The following is an 18,284-nucleotide window of genomic DNA, read 5'->3' on the forward strand; positions in this document are numbered from 1 at the left end:
TTGAGGAGAGTAATTATTATTCTGTCCTTTTACAGGAAATCATTACACTTTCTGCTTAGAGAAATGTTTCCTTTTTTGAACAGTGGTCATTCTGAGCAGTGTCAGCATTTCCTTCTGTTTTTGAAAGTAAAATTATCCACGTCTGTGGGAAAGCTGATCCACAAGCAGCAGACCACCAGGCTCCGCCCTGGCTTCCAGATGGCTTCAGTAAATCCCCCGGAACTTTGCATTACTGACTCTACAGCAGGCGGGTAGCTCCCTCTGTAACGGCTTCAGCCTGGATTCCTGGCTTTGGGTGCACAGCTGCAGAGCTTGTCTTTAGAAATGTTAACCCAAAATACCTGAGATAGGTCTCAGTCAATTTAGAAAGTTTATTTTGCCAAGGTTAAGGATGCACCGGTGACACAGCCTCAGGAGGTCCTGACAACACGTGCCCACAGCTGGCTCTTATACATTTTAGGGAGATGTGAGACATCAATCAGCATATGTAAGATTGCTCCCAAACAGAACGAGGTCTGGCTGTTTGTTTTCGTGGTCCAGTAATGAGATGCAAACAGGCTGGGAAAGAAGGGAATTTATCTCTGCAACCAGTTACAGGGAGAAGGTCAGAGTAACTCACCAGACCAACTCCAACTTACAAGTTTTTTCCAAGTGCTTATATACATTCAGTGTACCTACGAGCCAAAAGCCAGTGTTTCACTCTATCTCATCTTTAACTACAATCCGGGGTCTAGACAGTTACTTTAGAGTCTTGGAAAAATTACTTAATCTAAAATGGGTCCTAGTACAAGGTATGCAAGAACGTCTCCATTTTTTTTTTTTTTACTTTTATTTTTTGACATGGGTCACTTACTTTAATAACAATATATATATACCATAGTATCACCATGGAATGTAAGTTCAGATTAGACAAGAGAATTTCACAAGTGTGACAACATTCGGTAGTATATAAAATTTGGGTATACTGTGTGGCCAAACCAGCTTGCTCATAAGTTATTAATTGATTCCATTATAGGTAATTTGTTTAGTTTAGTGTTTACAATTCTTATGGAAAAAATAAGCAATGCACACATTTAAAAAGTGTTCATTGGCCAGGCATGGTGGCTCATGCCTGTAATCCCAGAACTTTGGGAGGCTGAGGTGGGCAGATCACGAGGTCAGAAGATTGAGACCATCCTGGTTAACATGGTAAAACCCCATCTCTACTGAAAATACAAAAAAAAAAAAAAAAAATTAGCCAGGTGTAGTGGCACACATCTGTAGTCCCAGCTACTCGGGAGGCGGAGGCAGGAGAATCGCTTGAACCCAGGAGGCGGAGGTTGCAGTGAGCTGAGATTGCGCCACTGCACTCCAGCCTGGTGACAGAGCGAAACTCTGTCTAAAAAAAAAAAAAAGTGTTCATTTACCTTTGCATGAGTGCTTAAAATACATATTCTATTTCAAGATGACATTTAAAATTTATTCTAATATAACAGCAGCAAAAATATAATTCACAATTACAAAAGAATTAGAATCCACAAGTTATTCTCATGTTTACAATTGTGATTCTTTAATAAATACCAGTACTATACAGCTCTATTGTAAGCTTTCTAGATTTGGTTTAAACACACACACATAGATACATCAGTTGTGGAAAGCTTTAGAATTTATATGTCATGTACTTTTTGGACAGAGTTCTAAAAGAGCCAGCCAGTCCACCAGACAGGCAGAAAAAAAGTTAAATTAACTGGGGCAAATAGAACTGTTATATAACATCCAAAACATGTGAGATCCTGCAGCAAACTGGGAGTACTTCAGGGTTGGCCCATTATCTTCTTTAGAACTAAGTTCATCTTCACAGTTTAAGAAGGTGGACATTTCAACACAATCTAGTGCATTTAGGTGACATGTTTCTTTTATGCTAACTTGATTTCCTTGAATGACCTAGTTAGTAAACTAGTCACTAGTAATTTGGTCACCAGGCAAATCAAGCCTGCAAGAAAGGAAGCCAATATTCAAAATGCTGTGTTACCTTCTAAACCCACTCAAATAGTTTATTTTCCACAATAACACATAACTTCAATAATGAGACGCCTAACTAAAGCAAGCTCGTCCAACAAGATGGAGACAGCATCTCTTCTTCTAAGACTTAGGTTTTGCCCAGAATTCCCGATACACGGAACAGCCCTTACCAACGGTCGTTGCTCCTACAACAAAGCCTTGGGCGGCCACACACATGTGGATCAGTTGAAGGGACATTTGAGTATTTCCCCTGCTCTTCAATGTGTATAATCCATATGTAACAAGTGCTGCAAAACCTGCTATTCCAATGGGTACGAATGGTGCCTCTTTAGCTTTTCGAATAAGTTTGGATCCCTGATCTTCATCATTTGAAGAAAGAGAAACATCTGTGTCTGTTGACATAGCGACTGCTTGAGGAATCTCCCTAGAGCGAGAAAACCTCTCACGTGTCAACCAGCTTCTGATCCCTGCCTGAGGACTTTCATTATTTTAATTAAACTCTAAGATCTGAGAAAGCCCAGGCGGGATCTTGATAAACTTGTTTTGCTTTCTAGCTTTTGTACTAAGGCACTAGCTTCTCTGGTTCCTTAATATTTAACTTATACACTCATCAGAGTTATAGCAAGGTGTTGGTGAAGGCTGAGTGTGCTGGTTGCTAATGGAGACCCGGCCTGCCACAGTCCCCACTGTCAATTTGTACATGATTTCTATCATGTTAGTTACTTTTCCAAGCACTGATTTGTTAAGAGGTTAGTACAAGAGTACAAACTATGATATGGTGAACTAAGACGAAGTGGGCGATGTATTCTTTCTGGCTACTTCCTGCTGGAGAGGGGCACTGGAGTGGAAGATATCTATTTGGCGTTGGTAATGTACCCGACTTAGGGGACTCAAAGGCAGTGCCTGTTGCAACATAATCTTATGAGATTGAGGAATGTTTTGGAACAACATATGACAACAATATAGGCCATAACATAGTGTTATGCCTATGCCCAGGAGGGTGGTTAGGACAACAAGAATTTCTGCCATCAGGAAGGTCCTCCACCAAACCAAGAGGCTATCACTTCGTTGAGGGACAGTGCAGGGTTAGATATGGCCTCAGTCTGTTGGTGCATATCCTTCAAAGCTAAAGAAATGTTTCCCGAGTTATTGGGAACATACATACAACATTCAGTTTTAACTGCAGCTCAAGGAGGAACCTGACATTGCATCATTTAAAGTTTTTTTAATAGGCCATACTGAATTTTTTTTTTTTAAGTTATTCTGGTCATTTGCAATCCTGTCCATTGTTTAAGATTTTTCTATAAGAAACCCAAATTTTCCTTGTTTAGGGGAGGCTCACCAAAGCAGTCACATAGGGCTAGAGAGGAGTAATAGACCACAGATCCAGCAAGAGTCTTGCTGTAAGATATCTGCATAATCTTGTGTCCGTGAAAGAAAAAGTTTAGAAACGTATTATAAAAGAATAGCTTGTCATCTTTTGAGTGGAAATCAGGCCTTCTAGGGGTTCTGTCTCCCATCTTGTGGCCTTGGTGGCCTTTGTCATGGATGTTTCATCTGGTAGGGACGACTTCACCTGTGTGTGGTGGCTCCATGGCGTGATGCCCACCAGTTTCAGTGCCGAATTGGTGGTCAGGAGCACACCTTAGGCCCTTTTCCATTTCTCCTGTGGCTGCTGAGTTGAGCCTGTTTCCCTCCATTCTTTAGCAATATATTATCACTGGGCTGGAAGGAGTGGCATGGTTCTGCCAAGTTCACAATGCTCCTGTCGGAAGCAAGCTTATGCAAACGTTAAGAATTTGTCCTGGTTGGGCGCAGTGGCTCACGCCTGTAATGCCAGCACTTTGAGAGGCCGAGGCAGGCGGATCATCTGAGGTTGGGAGTCCGAGACCAGCCTGACTAACATGGAGAAACCCTGTCTCTACTAAAAATACAAAATTATCTGGGTGTGGTGGTGCACGCCTGTAATCCCAGCTACTCAGGAAGGCTGAGGCAGGAGAATCGCTTGAACCCAGGAGGTGGAGATTATGGTGAGCCAAGATCACGCCCCTGCTCTCTAGCCTGGGCAACAAGAGCGAAACTCTGTCTCCAAAAAAAAAAAAAAAAAAAAAAAAATGTGTTCCAAGTATTTACCATAGTGTTTAATAGTTGACTTTCTATTAAGGGGTGCCCTAGTAATCTGAGGTGAATTAGCAGTGAAGGGTCTCTGTATTAGTTAGGGTTCTCCAGAGGGACAGAAATAATAGGATATATGTGTACAGGAAAGGGAGTGTATTAAGGAGAATTGACCACACAGTCACAAGGTGGAGCCCACCATAGTCCATCTGCAAACCGAGGAGCAAGGAAGGCGGTAGTGGCTCAGTCCAAGTCCCAAAGTCTCAAAAGTAGGGAAGCCGATAGTGTAGCCTTCGGTTTGTGGCTGAAGGCCTGAGAGCCCCTAGCAAACCACTTTGGTATAATTTCATACCACCGTATTTTTTTCTTTCTTTTTTTTTTTATATACCACTGTATTTTTACATAAACAATAGGGCAGAGGAAGAAATCAACTATGTATTTGTCTCATGTGAGCCTCAGAGGGATGACTGAGTTCTGTCTGTCCTTTGTCCACAAGGAATTTCCTTGGTGGATAGCTCTTCTGTGCATGTGTGTATGTGCCTAGAACTTTGCCAGGTCATGGGACAGAAGACATTTAACGAAGGGCTCCCTCTGGGTCAGCTCAGTGCAATGGAAGGAGCCTGCCCTTTGAGGCTTGAGAGAAGCAGTTTCACATCTTGGTTCTAGGACTTTTCACAGCATAGAAAAATCAGATATTGTCCCTCTGGGCCCAATATTGGTTCTTGAAAATGAAGATGATCATATTTTCCTTGAAGGGTAGGATAAAAAACAGCCTTGTAGTGCATCCAAGCACCATAGATAGTAATAAAAATTGATTCCCTTCTGAATTTCACAAGTATATTAAAATCAACAAGTATATTCAGGCGTATTTCTAACATCATTGTGCATAATGGCTAAATATTTTGAACAACCTAAATGCCTAATAGTAGTGGATTGGTTAGATAAATTATGTACATGCTTATATTGCAACATGATGACATTGTCATATGGTATAGCCATTGCCAATCACATTTATGACATGTAAAATATTCATGATACATCTTGGTAAACACAAAAAGCAAAGTCTATGATTCTGTCAAACTTCTTGGTGAAAGGGTAACACCAAAAGCTCAGTAATTGGTACTTTTCAACCTTCTGTTTTCTTCTCCTGCCTCTGTGCCCTTACCTTACCTGCCTTTTGTCCACTGTGATTCCCAGGTAAGTATTTCAAGATTGGTTCCCCCAATACCTTCATGTTTCTGACTGGCGAGGCCGTGGTGACAAAGGAGCCCCTAGAGCATGTGGCATGGGGCTGCCTCTGCTGGGTCCACAACTGTTTGGACCCCAGGTACAGACCTCGGCCTGTGGGTGAGATCATCAGTTCTGCAGAGGAGATGGTTGGTGACCAGAAGATGCATAAAGTTATTTTTAATAACAGTGAAGGCTTTGTCACTGATCTGAAATATGGCCAACCCCTTTGCAAGTTGGTAAGGCCCCCTTTGGGGTGAACTCTTCCTTCTGGAGTTCTTGGGGTGAGATTATGTGTGAAATTTTTGAAAGATGACCAGTGGAGATTGCACTGTATTTCTCACATTGATATTATAGTATCCATACCATAACATTAATAGCATTCTTTAAAAAAGATATTTTTTTGGGGAGGCCGAGGAGGGTGGATCACCTGAGGCCAGGAGTTCAAGACCAGCCTGGCCAACATGGTGAAACCCTGTCTCTACTAAAAATACAAAATTTAGCCGGGCGTGGTGGCGTGTGCTTGTAATCTCACCTACTTAGGAGGCTGAGGCAGGAGAATAGCTGGAACCCGGGAAGCGGAGGCTGCAGTGAGCCAAGATTGTGCCACTGTAGTCCAGTTTGGGTGACAGAGTGAGACTATTTCTCAAAAAAAAAAATAAAAAATAAAAAAATTTAAAAATAATTTTTTTTAAATACAAAAATTAGCCGGGCATGGTGGTGGCCACCTGTAATCTCACCTACTTGGGAGGCTGAGGCATGACAATTGCTTGAACCTGGGAGGCAGAGGTTGCAGTGGGCCAAGAGCACGCCACTGCATTCCAGCCTGGGTGACACAGTGAGACTTTGTCTCAAAAAGAAAAATTAAAAAAAAAATTTTTGCCGGGCACGGTGGCTCAAGCCTGTAATCCCAGCACTTTGGGAGGCCGAGATGGGTGGATCACGAGGTCAGGAGATCGAGACCATCCTGGCTAACACGGTGAAACCCCGTCTCTACTAAAAAAAAAATACAAAAAACTAGCCGGGCGAAGTGGCGGGCACCTGTAGTCCCAGCTACTCGGGAGGCTGAGGCAGGAGAATGGTGAGAACCCGAGAGGCGGAGCTTGCAGTGAGCCGAGATCCGGCCACTGCACTCCAGCCTGGGCGACAGAGAGAGACTGCATCTCAAAAAAAAAAAAAAAAAAAAAAAAAATTTCCATACGTTACGGGGGAACAGGTGGTGTTTGGTTATAAGAGTAAGTTCTTTTACTGGTGATTTGTGAGATTTTGGTGCACCCATCACCTGAGCAGTATACACTGCACCCTATTTGCAGTCTTTTATCCCTCACCCACTTCCCACCCTTTCCCCCAAGTCCCCAAAGCCCATTGTTCCATTCTTATGATTTTGCATCCTCATAGCTTAGTTCCCACTTAAGAGTAAGAACATATGATGATTGGTTTTCCATTCCTGGGTTACTTCACTTAGAATAATAGTCTCCAATCTCATCTGCATTACTGTGAATGCCATTAATTCATTCCTTTCTATGGCTGAGTAGTATTCCATCATATGTATATGCCAGCTTCTTTATCCATTTGTTGATTGATGGGCATTTGGGTGGTTCCACGTTTTTGCAATTGCGAATTGTGATGCTATAAACATGTGCATGCAAGTATCTTTTTCATAAAATGACGTTTTTTCCTCTGAGTAGATACCCAGTAGAGGGATTGTAGGATCAAATGTTAGTTCTACTTTTAGTTCTTTAAGCAATCTTCACTCTGTTTTCCATAGTGGTTGCACTAGTTTACATTCCCACCAACAGTGTACAAGTGTTCCCTGTTCACTGCATCCATGCCAACACCTACTGTTTTTTTTTTAATTATGGCCATTCTTGCAGGAGTAAGGTGGTATTACATTGTGGTTTTGATTTGCAGTTCCCTGATCATTAGTGATATTGAGCATTTCTTTTCATAGGTTTATTGGCTGTTTATATATCTTCTTTTGGGAATTGTCTATTCATAGCCTTAACCCACTTTTTGATGGGATTGATTGTTTTTTCCTTGTTGATTTGAGTTTGTTGTAGATTCTGTATATTAATGTTTTGTCAGATATATAGATTGTGAAGATTTTCTCCACTCTGTGTGTTGTCTGTTTGCTTTTCTGACTGTTCCTTTTGTCATGCAAAAGCTCTTGAGTTTAATTAAGTCCCAGCAATTTATCTTTGTTTTTATTGCATTTGCTTTTGGGTTCTTGGTCATGAAATCCTTGCTTAAGCCAATGTCCAGAAGGGCTTTTCCAATGTTATCTTCTAGAATTTTTATAGTTTCAGGTTTTAGCTTTAAGTCCTTAATCCATGTTGAGTTGATTTTTGTATAAGGTGAGAGATGAGGATCCAGTTTCATTCTCCTACATGTGGCTAGCCAAGTATCCTAGCACCATTTGTTGAAAAGGGTGTGCTTTCCCCACTTTACATTTTTGTTTGCTTTGTCAAAGATCAGCTGGCTGAAAGTATTTGACTTTATTTCTGGATTCTCTATTCTGTTTCGTTGGTAGTCTATATGCTTATTTTTATACCAATACCATGCTCTTTTGGTGACTATGGCCTTATAGTATAGTTTGAAACCAGGTAATATGATGCCCCCAGATTCGTTCTTTTTGCATAGTCTTGCTTTGGCTATGCAGGCTCTTTTTTGGTTCCATATAAATTTTAGGATTGTTTTTTCTAATTCTGTGAAGTATGATGATGGTATTTTGATGGGAATTGCATTGAATTTGTAGATTGCTTTTGGCAGTATGGTCATTTTGACAATATTGATTCTACCCATCCATGAGCACAGGATGTGTTTCCATTTGTTTGTGTCATCTGTGATTTCTTCCAGCAGTGTTTTGTAGTTATCCTTGTAGAGGTCTTTCACCTCCTTGGTTAAGTATATCCCTAGTATTTTATTTTATTTTATTTTAATAACTATTGTAAAAGGGATTGAGTTCTTGATTTGCTTCTCAGCTTGGTCACTGTTAGTGTGTAGAAGAGTTACTGATTTGTGTCCATTAGTTTTGGATCCAGAAACTTTGCTGAATGCTTTTATCAGCTCTAGGAGCTTTCTAGAGGAGTCTTTAGGATGTACTAGGTAAACAGTCATATCATCAGCAAACAGTGACAGTTTGACTTCCTCTTTACCGATTTGGATGCCCTTTATTTCTTTCTCTTGTCTGATTGCTGTGGCTAGGACTCTCAGCATTGTGTTGAAGAAGAGTGGTAAGAGTGGGCATCCTTGTCTTGCTCCAGTTCTCAGAGGGGATGCTGTCAATTTTTCAGCATTATGTTGGCTGTGGGTTTGTCGTAGATGACTTTTATTACATTGAGATATGTCCCTTGTATGCCGATTTTGCTGAGAGTTTTAATCATATAGGAATGCTGGATTTTGTCAACTGCTTTTTCTGCATCTATTAAAATGATCATATGATTTTTGCTTTTAATTCTGTTTACGTGGTATATCACATTTATTAACGTGTGTATGTTAAACCATCCCTGCATCCCTGGTGTCAAACTCACTTGATCACGGTGGATTCTCTTTATGATATGTTTTTGGATTCAGTTAGATAGTATTTTGTTAAGGATTTTAACATCTATGTTCATTAGGGATATAGGTCTGTAGTTCTCTTTTCTAGTTACATCCTTTCCTGGTTTTGGTATTAGGGTGATACTGGCTTCATAGAATGATTTAGGGAGGGTTCCCTCTTTCTCTATCTTGTGGAATAGTGTCAATAGGATTGGTACCAATTCTTCTTTGAACGTCTGGTAGAATTCTGCTGTGAATCCATTGGTCCTAGACTTTTTTGTTGTTTGTAATTTTTAAATTTTTAAAATTTAAAAATTTCACTGAATATTTCTCCCTTCACTTCTTGTATCTTTTTTTTTTTTTTTTAAATCTCCTTAAATTGGGCTTCACCTTTCTCTGGTGCTTCCCTGATTAGCTTAACAACTAATTTCAGTCTCACTGTTGTTATTGGTCTATTTAGGGTATCCAGTTCTTCCTGATTTAAGGTAAGAAGGTTGTATCTTTCCAGGAATTTATCCATCTCCTCTAGGTTGTCTAGTTTATGTGCATAAAGGTGTTCATAGTAGCCCTGAATGATCTTTGTATTTCTGTGGTACCAGTTTTAATATCTCCCATTTCTTTTCTAATTGAGCTTATTTGGATTTTTTCTCTTCTTTTCTTGATTAATCTTCCTAATGGTCTATCAATTTTATTTATCTTTTGAAAGAACCAGCTTTTTATTTCATTTATATTTTGTATTTTTTTTTGTTTCAATTTCATTTAGTTCTGCTCTGATCTTGGTTATTTCCTATCTTCTGCTGGGTTTGTGTGTGGTTTGTTCTTGTTTCTCTAGTTTGTTGAGGTGTGACCTTAGATTGCCTGTTTGTGTTCTTTCAGACTTTTTGATGTCAGTGTTTAGGGCTATAAACTTTCCTCTTAATCATCACCTTTGCTGTATCCCAGAGGTTTTAAGAGGTTGTGTCACTACTGTTGTTCAGTTCAAAGAATTTTAAAATTTTCATTTTGATTTCATTGTTGACCCAGTGATCATTCAGGATCAGGTTATTTAATTTCCATGTATTTGCATGGTTTTGAAGGTTCCTCTTGGAGTTGATTTCCAGTTTTATTCCACTGTGGTCTGAGAGAGTGCTTTATATAATTTCAATTTTCTTAAATTTCTTGAGGCTTGTTTTGTGGCCTCTCGTATGGTCTATCTTGGAGAAAGTTTCATGCACTGTTGAATAGAATGTATATTCTGTGGTTGTTGGGTGGAATGTTCTCTTATATATCTGTTAAGTCCATTTGTTCCAGGGTATAGTTTAAATCCATTGTTTCTTGACTTTCTGTCTTGATGACCTGTCTAGTGCTGTAGGTGGAGTATTGAAGTCCCCCACTATTATTGTGTTGCTGTCTATCTCATTTCTTAGGTCTATTAGTAATTGTTTTACAAATCTGGGGGCTCCAGTGTTAGGTGCATACATGTTTAGGATTGTGATATTTTCCTGTTGGATAAGGCCTTTTATCATTATATAATGTCCCTCTTTGTCTTTTTTAACTGCTGTTGCTTTAAAGTTTGTTTTATCTGATATAAGAATAGCTACTTCTGTATCAGAGGAACCAGCCCCCAATATTTCAACATAGGTTATTTCTCTTTTCCCTAAGTGTCGGCCAGTCTGAGAAATAAAGAGAAAGAGTACAAAGAGAGAAACTTTACAGCTGGGCCTCTGGGGGTGACATCACATATTGGCAGGTTCCATGACGCCCCTTGAGCCACAAAACCAGCAAGTTTTTATTAGAGATTTCAAAAGGGGATGGGGGTATGAACAGAGAGTAAGTCACAAAGATCACATGCTTGAAAGGGCAAGAAAAGATCACAAGGGCAGAGAGGAGAGCAAGATCACAAGGCCAGGGCGAAATTAGAATTACTGATGAGGTTCCACATCCTGCTGGGCACGCATTGTCATTGATAAACATCTTAACAGGAAACAGGGTTCAAGAGCAGACAACGGGTCTGACTAGAATTTGCCGGGCTGGAATTTCCTAATCCTAGCAAGCCTTAGGGCACTGCAGGAGACCAGGGAATATTTTGTCCTTTATCTTCAACCCCATAAGACAGACACTCCCAGAGTGGCCATTTAGAGACCTCCCCGTGGGAATGCATTCCTTTCCCAGGGTTATTCCTTGCTGGGAAAAGAATTCAGCGATATTTCTCCTATTCACCTTCCACAAGAAGAGAAATATGACTCTGTTCTGCCCAGCCCAGCAGGAAGTCAGACCTTATGGTTATCTCCCTTGTTATCTGAAAATCTCTGTTATCCTGTTCCTTTTTAGGATGCCTAGATTTCATATTATTCAAACACATATGTTTTACAAACAATTTGTGTAGTTAACAGGGTCCTGAGGTGACATACATTCTCAGTTTATGAAGATGATGGGATTAAGAGATTAAAGTAAAGACGCATAGGAAATTATAAGAGTATTGATTGGGGAAGTGATAAATGTCCGTGAAGTCTTCACAATTTATGTTCAGAGATTGCAGTAAAGACAGGCACAAGAAATTATAAAAGTATTAATTTGGGGAACTAATAAATGTCAATGAAATCTTCACAAATTATGTTCTTCTGCTGTGGCTTCAGCCAGTCCCTCCATTCGGGGTCCCTAACTTCCTGTAACACTTCTGGCCAGGTGCTGTGGCTCACATCTGTAATCCCAGCACTCTGGGAGGCCCAGGTGGGTGGATCATGAGGTCAAGAGATTGAGACCATCCTGGCCAACATGGTGAAACCCTGTCTCCCCTAAAAATACAGAAATTAGCTGAGTGTAGTGTGACGTGCTTGTAGTCCCAGCTGCTTGGGAGGCTGAGGCAGAAGAATCGCCTGAACCTGGGAGGCAGAGTTGCAGTGAGCCAAGATTGTGCCAATGCACTCCAGCCTGGTGACAGAGCAAGACTCCGTCTCAAAACAAAACAAAACAAAAAAACGGCTACTCCTGCTCACTTTTGGTGTCTATTTGGATGAAATGTCTTTTTACCCCCTTTACCTTAAGTTTATGTGAGCCCTTATGTTTTAGGTGAGTCCCTTGAAGGCAGCAGGTTGGTGAATTCTTATCCATTCTGCAACTCTTTATCTTTTAAGTGGAGCATTTAGGCCATTTACATTCAATGTTAGTATTGAGATGTGAGGTATCGTTCCAGTTACCATGCTACTTGTCACCTGTATATCTTGGTTTTTTGTTTTTTTCTTTTTCTTTAAAATTGTATCTTTGTTTTATGCATCCTGTGAGATTTAAGCTTTAAAGAGGTTCCATTTCGATGTGTTTTCAGGATTTGTGTCAAGATTTAGAGCTCCTTTTAGCTATTCTTGTAGTGGTCGCTTGGTAGTGGTGAATTTTCTCAGCCTTTGTCTGAAAAAGACTGTATTTTCCCTTCATATATGAAGCTTAGTTTTGCTGGATACAAAATTCTTGGCTGATAATTGTTTTGTTTGAGGAGGCTGAAGATAGAGCCCCAATTCCTTCTAGCTTGTAGAGTTTCTGCTGAGAAATCTGCTTTTAATCTGATAGGTTTCCCTTATAGGTTACCTGGTGCTTTTGCCTCAGAGCTCTTAAGATTCTTTCCTTTGTCTTAACTTTAGATAGCCTGTTGACAATGTGCCTAGGCGATAATGTTTTTGTGATGAATTTCTCTTCTTTGAGCTTCTTGGATTTGGATGTCTAGGTCTCCAGGAAGGCTGGAAAAGTTTTCCTTGATTATTTCCCCAAATATGTTCTCCAAATTTTAGATTTCTCTTCTTCCTCAGGAATGCTGATTATTCTTAGGTTTGGTTGTTTAACATAATCCTAGACTTCTTAGAGTCTTTGTTCATATTTTCTTATTCTCTTTTCTTTGTCTTTGTTGGACTGGGTTAATTGAAAACCTTGTCTTCTAGCTCTGAATTTCTTTCTTCTGTTTGTTTGATTCTATTGCTGAGACTTTTCAGAGCAGTTTGCATTTCTATAAGTGTGTCCATTGTTTCCTGAAGTTTTGATTGTTTTTTACTTATGCTATCTATTTCACTGAATATTTCTCCCTTCACTTCTTGTATCTTTTTTTTTTTTTTTTAATCTCCTTAAATTGGGCTTCACCTTTCTCTGGTGCTTCCCTGATTAGCTTAACAACTAATCTTCTGAATTATTTTTCAGGAATAAATCAGGAATTTCTTCTTGGTTTGGATCCATTGTTGGTGAGCTAGTGTGATATTTTGGGGGTGCTAAAGAACCTTGTTTTGTCATATTACCAGAGTTGGTTTTCTGGTTCCTTCTCATTTGGGCAGGCTGTGTCAGAGGGAAGGTCTGGGGCTGAAGGCTGTTGTTCAGATTCTTTTGTCCCACAGGACGTTCCCTTGATGTACTACTCTCCCCCTTTTCCTAGGGATGTGGTTTCCTGAGAGCCGAACTGTAGTGATTGTTATCTCTCTTCTGGATCTAGCCACCTAGCAAGTCTACCAGGGTCTGAGCTAGTACTGGGGGTTGTCTGCACAGAGTCCTGTGATGTGAACAGTCTGTAGGTCTCTCAGCCATGGATTACCAGCACCCGTTCTGGTAGAGGCAGCAGGGTGAAATGTACTCTGTGAGGATTCTTAGCTTTGGTGGTTTAATGCACTATTTTTGTGCTGGTTGGCCTCCTGTCAGGAGGTTGCACTTTCCAGAGAGCATCAGCTGTGGTAGTATGGAGAGGAACCGGTGGTGGGTGGGGCCCTAGAACTCCCAAGAGTATATGCCCTTTGTCTTCAGTTACCAGGGTGGGTAGGGAAGGTGGCTGGGGGTGTGAGCTTTGTTTTAGTTAGTTTTCACTTGAAGAGTGTGTTTATGGGTGAGTTGCATGCCATCTCTAGGAACTGGCTAGCTTTGGGAGGGGCTGACTCTCCAGGGTCAGCAATGCCCCAGATATCAAAAGCATCAGAGTAGAAAATAAAATATATGGTAATACACACCATGGGGCAGCACAAATGTTTCAGGGCCCTGAGGCCCAGTCTAACAAGAAAGTTCAGCAGCCACCCTTCTAGTTTTGCCCAGGTTGGGCCAGGTTCTCCAACATAGGTGATACCATGTGCTTATTCAAGTGTGCTGATCTTGCATGCAGGGATATATGCACATTATATATATGTGTATAAATGCAATCATGTGGGTACACCTGAATATACACATAGGCTTTGGAACAGAAACACCAAGAAGAAACTCTGTTCCTACTGTTCCTCACAAGGGACCTCTGAGAGTGACAGCAAAGCTGGTGATCCCATCAGTCATCAGAGTCTCTCATTCCTGGGTAAATATCTGATGCTGCTGGGCAGTGAGCAGTTCTGCAGCTGAACTGGGTGCTCCCCAAGCCAGGTCTCTGATGTTTCCTAGAAGTTTTCCCACACCCTGTCTGGTTTTCCTGTTGGAGTCATGCCAAAACCCACAACCTGGAGACTTGATTGAGATTTGTCACACTCTGTATGAGCACTGGGCCATCTATGTGGGAGATGGTTATGTGGTCCATTCTGATCAATTCAGGTAAGAACGAATGATCAGTTTAAACACTAGCTTTGAGTTGAGAAAAGTGAATGAAAGCACAATTCGTTACTGTGCTTATTAGCTCTGTTTCCTTTTGAATTTTAATACCCCAAATTTTCATTCATAAAGGAGTGGAATGTGGACTTCATCTTTTGACAAGCCTATTGTGACCCTTTCCTAAGTTTCCAGAAAGTTCTGTCTTGCCATTGAGTCACCTGCTTGCTACACAGTAGGGTAGAAATTGCCAGGCTTTTGGAGTTGTTTCAAAACTTTACTCCACAACTTTCAGCTCTTGGGTATGTTACTTAACCTTTCTGACACAAGATTTGTTCTGTGAAATGGAGATAGGTGTTTTTACCTGGAAGAAATTGTAAGAAAACTGAATGAGACCTACTTCTTTCTGGTAGATACTCAAAAAACTTTAAAACCTGTCTGAGTCAGACACACACCCAAAGATACATAAGAGGTGTTTATAATAATGCCACTGTCTGTAGTAGAGAACCAGTTTAAACAATCTAAATACTTAACAGTCAGAGAGTTGTCAAATAAATTAAAGTGCCTCCATTTTGTGGAATACCATGGTCGCCATGAAGTAGTTTCACATTTGTTGCAATGGGAGCATAATCTCAACACACTGTTAAGTATTTAGATTACAAATACTTATCAAATATTTGCACTCATGTTAAATCTAACAAGAACAAAAGAGAAGAGTAGGAAGAGATAGTCACACTCAAAGGTCAATAGTGGAACTTTTTGTTCTTCCTTCTCCCCATCCTTTTCCAACATTGCATCCCCGAGCACTGTAGTACCTTAGAGTGTCTGTCTGTATTTTAGGTGGGTCTTCAAAGGGTGTGGTGAAATATGAGCCTCTGGGGGATGCGGTCCAGAATAGCACATACCGGATCAACAGCTACTTGGACAACAAGTGCAGACCATGGCCTGTCCACGAGATCATTCACTTGGCAAGGGAGAGGATTGACAAAAAGTTTCACTACAACATTCTTTGTTCAAATTGTGAGCACTTTGCCACTCAGATATGACGAGCACCACAGCAAGCAGGTAAGCCTCCCTCTGGAGTTGTATTGGCAGAGGGATAGATGAAGCTGTTGGCAAACATCAGGGGAGCCCTCCTGACACCTCTTACATAGAAACTCAAGGACCAGACATTTAAATGGCATCTAATTAATACAGGAGTTATTATTACAGGGGTTATTATTCATTGCTCCACAGCTGGGGACACTGAGATCCAGGGATTCCTGGTAACTTGTCCATGGTGATCAAAGCAAAGAGGACACTTCAGAAATTGAACCCATTTACTTTTTTTTTTTTTGAGATGGAGTCTCGCTCTGTTTCCCAGGCTGGAGTGCAGTGGTGCGATCTCGGCTCACTGCAAGCTCCACCTCCCGGGTTCACACCATTCTCCTGTCTCAGCCTCCCGAGTAGCTGGGACTACAGGTGCCCGCCACCACACCTGACTAATTTTTTGTATTTTCAGTAGAGATGGGGTTTCACCGCATTAGCCAAGATGGTCTCGATCTCCTGACCTCATGATCAGCCCACCTCCGCCTCCCAAAGTGCTGGGATTACAGGCATGAGCCACCGCGCCCGGCCGAACCCATCTACTTTGACTCCAGGATCAGTGCTGCGTCCACTGAATCCCATGTTTGCTTCGTTTTGAAGAGTATTTTGCTGTGGGGAAATTCTCAAGGCTCCTGAGTGCAGTCCAAGTGAGGGATCATGACCCCATACACCAGGAATAGCTGGCTCAGGTTCTGGTTCCAGCACTGACCAGCTAGGAGATGTTCCCAAAACCACCTTACTGAGACTTGGTTTCCTCATCCAGAAAATGGGGCAAATGCCTCACGTCTTTTCAGTTCAGAGAAGTCACATGATTTAGCTAAGGCTAAATGTGTTATTCTGGACTACATCCCCCAGAGGCTCTTGCTTTGAGGCTGGTTCTTCCACACACTCCTGCCAGCCACGGATGTACACCAGCATCCTCATTCCCAAATTTGGCAGCATCTCCTCATTCAGCCTTCTGTGCTCTGAGCTGTCTGGATCCCTCCCAAGTTCTGAGCTTCCTATGGCTTGAGAACACCTGAGCTCAAATCACAAATTAGCTTCTATCAGTGAGCGTCTTTGGACAGATTGTTTCCCTATGTGGGCCTCAGTTTCCATGGGTGCAGAATGAGGAGTTGCGTGGGGGACCTGTGTAGGCCTGGCTGGCCCTGACCATATGGGATCCTTTGTTTCTGAGCCCAGCTCTGAAGGCAGCTCGTAAAAGGTCCCATGGGCTGTCAGAGTGTGGACTGATCTCAGATCTAGATCAGATTCCTTATCCTCTAGGGGACCTCCAGGGTCAGGGCTGCTGAAGGGACACAGTCAACTTCCTCCTGGGGGAAAGGTCTCTGGGGTGGACAGAAGAATTACTATGTCTTTGTGTGACTTGAGAAAAATAAAGTCTTGACTTTCTTTTGACGCTGAACAATGCCCTGTTCTACTTTGCAGGGTAAACGTGCGGTGTCTATCATTGTGGCTTGGATGGGAGTGACTTGTATGATTTGAGTCATTCTTGCCCAAAGTTATCACTGCTTGAAGAAGCCATTAAAAATTCCCTAGTTAGAGGCTGCTTCACAGACCAGCTGCTCCTCTGTGTGCCTCATTCTCTCTCTCACTGGCTTTTGGAAGGACCAATTTTAACAAGACTGAACTTCTTGAAGAATCAAATGAAGGAACCTAGTGACCCCTTCATCAGATATTTCCACTACTTGATTATAGATTCATGAATCATTGGAAAGGAAGCAACTATGATCGAGCACTTGTTGAGTACTTCCGGCTGCACACCTTTGAAAGAGTCTCCTAAAATCTGAGCTTCCACTGCATTTATATTATAGGGGTAACAAGGACGGTTTCACCATGTTTTGCTGAGATTAAATGAGATGGTGTAAAATGGCTTGGTACAATCCCTGACCATAGCAGATGCTCAATAAATTTGCTCCTTGCATTTACTTCTGACTTGCTCAATTTTATTCTTGGGGTGGGCTAGGCACTAACATTCTTGGGTAACCCCAGCATCTTGTGCATGAGTCCAATAACCCTGATAGGGCAACAACTTCCACCATCCCTCCAGTACCCTCTTTTGGTCAGCCTTCTTTGTTATAAAAGATGTTCATTTGTAACAAAGAGTGTAGGCTTTATCCATCTGTGTCTACTACATGAAATAATAGTCACTTCTGTGGGTCAAGCTGCCCTTGGATTTCAGGAAGTCCTCAATATGGCTCCTAGCTAGTCCTTGCATGCTTCAGGCATGACTTCAGAAATGGCATGGACCCTATGGTCTTTCACTCCAGCATCTTCATCCTGCAGGCTGCCATGCTGCTGCCACTGCCCCCAGTAACCTTCCCCAGAGAGTGGCCTCTCCAGGACAGTCATCCTCTCGTGAGGTCACTATGGCACCATTGTTCTGGCCTTGAGAGGAGAGGTGACACCTCTTACTTTACTCATTATCTCAAAGAGATGAAATGCTGGTTCCTTAATCCCCACAGCACAACAAATCCAAGCCTTTATCTAACAATAGGAATTTACTGGAAGCCCAGAGATACCAGAAAAGATGACCAACTAAGGGAATAACTTAGTCCTGCTACTATAATACTGAATGTGCCTATGCTCAGAATCCCAGGCCCAAGTCAGCTCATATATTTAGAGAGTCCTGCCTGGGCCTGCCTGCCTAGCTCCTGTTCTCCCTGCATGTACAAGGGCCCAGCTCGCCTTACATGATGGCAGTGTTCTCCACCATGGCTGCTTCACCAGGGTCCAGCCCAGTGTTGCTTGGGCACATGGAGAGGAGAAGGACCTTCCCTTTTTCAGGACGACTTATTCTCTAGCCTGGTTCC

The 18,284-nt window shown here is 41.7% G+C and overlaps 1 long non-coding RNA gene and 1 pseudogene across 1 annotated transcript; one reads left to right on the forward strand and one right to left on the reverse strand.

The window, feature by feature from the left end:
• Positions 1-2,121: 2,121 nt before the first annotated feature.
• On the reverse strand, positions 2,122-2,403 carry LOC106993207 (HIG1 domain family member 1A, mitochondrial pseudogene; annotated as a pseudogene).
• Positions 2,404-15,225: 12,822 nt separating this feature from the next.
• LOC114672242 (uncharacterized) lies at positions 15,226-17,399 on the forward strand. The gene is made up of 2 exons (XR_003722492.2): positions 15,226-15,450; positions 16,900-17,399. It is a non-coding gene; the product is annotated as an uncharacterized LOC114672242 (long non-coding RNA).
• Positions 17,400-18,284: the final 885 nt, after the last annotated feature.

This window comes from Macaca mulatta, chromosome 14, assembly GCF_049350105.2.
Source record: "Macaca mulatta isolate MMU2019108-1 chromosome 14, T2T-MMU8v2.0, whole genome shotgun sequence".
Lineage (NCBI taxonomy): Eukaryota > Metazoa > Chordata > Mammalia > Primates > Cercopithecidae > Macaca > Macaca mulatta.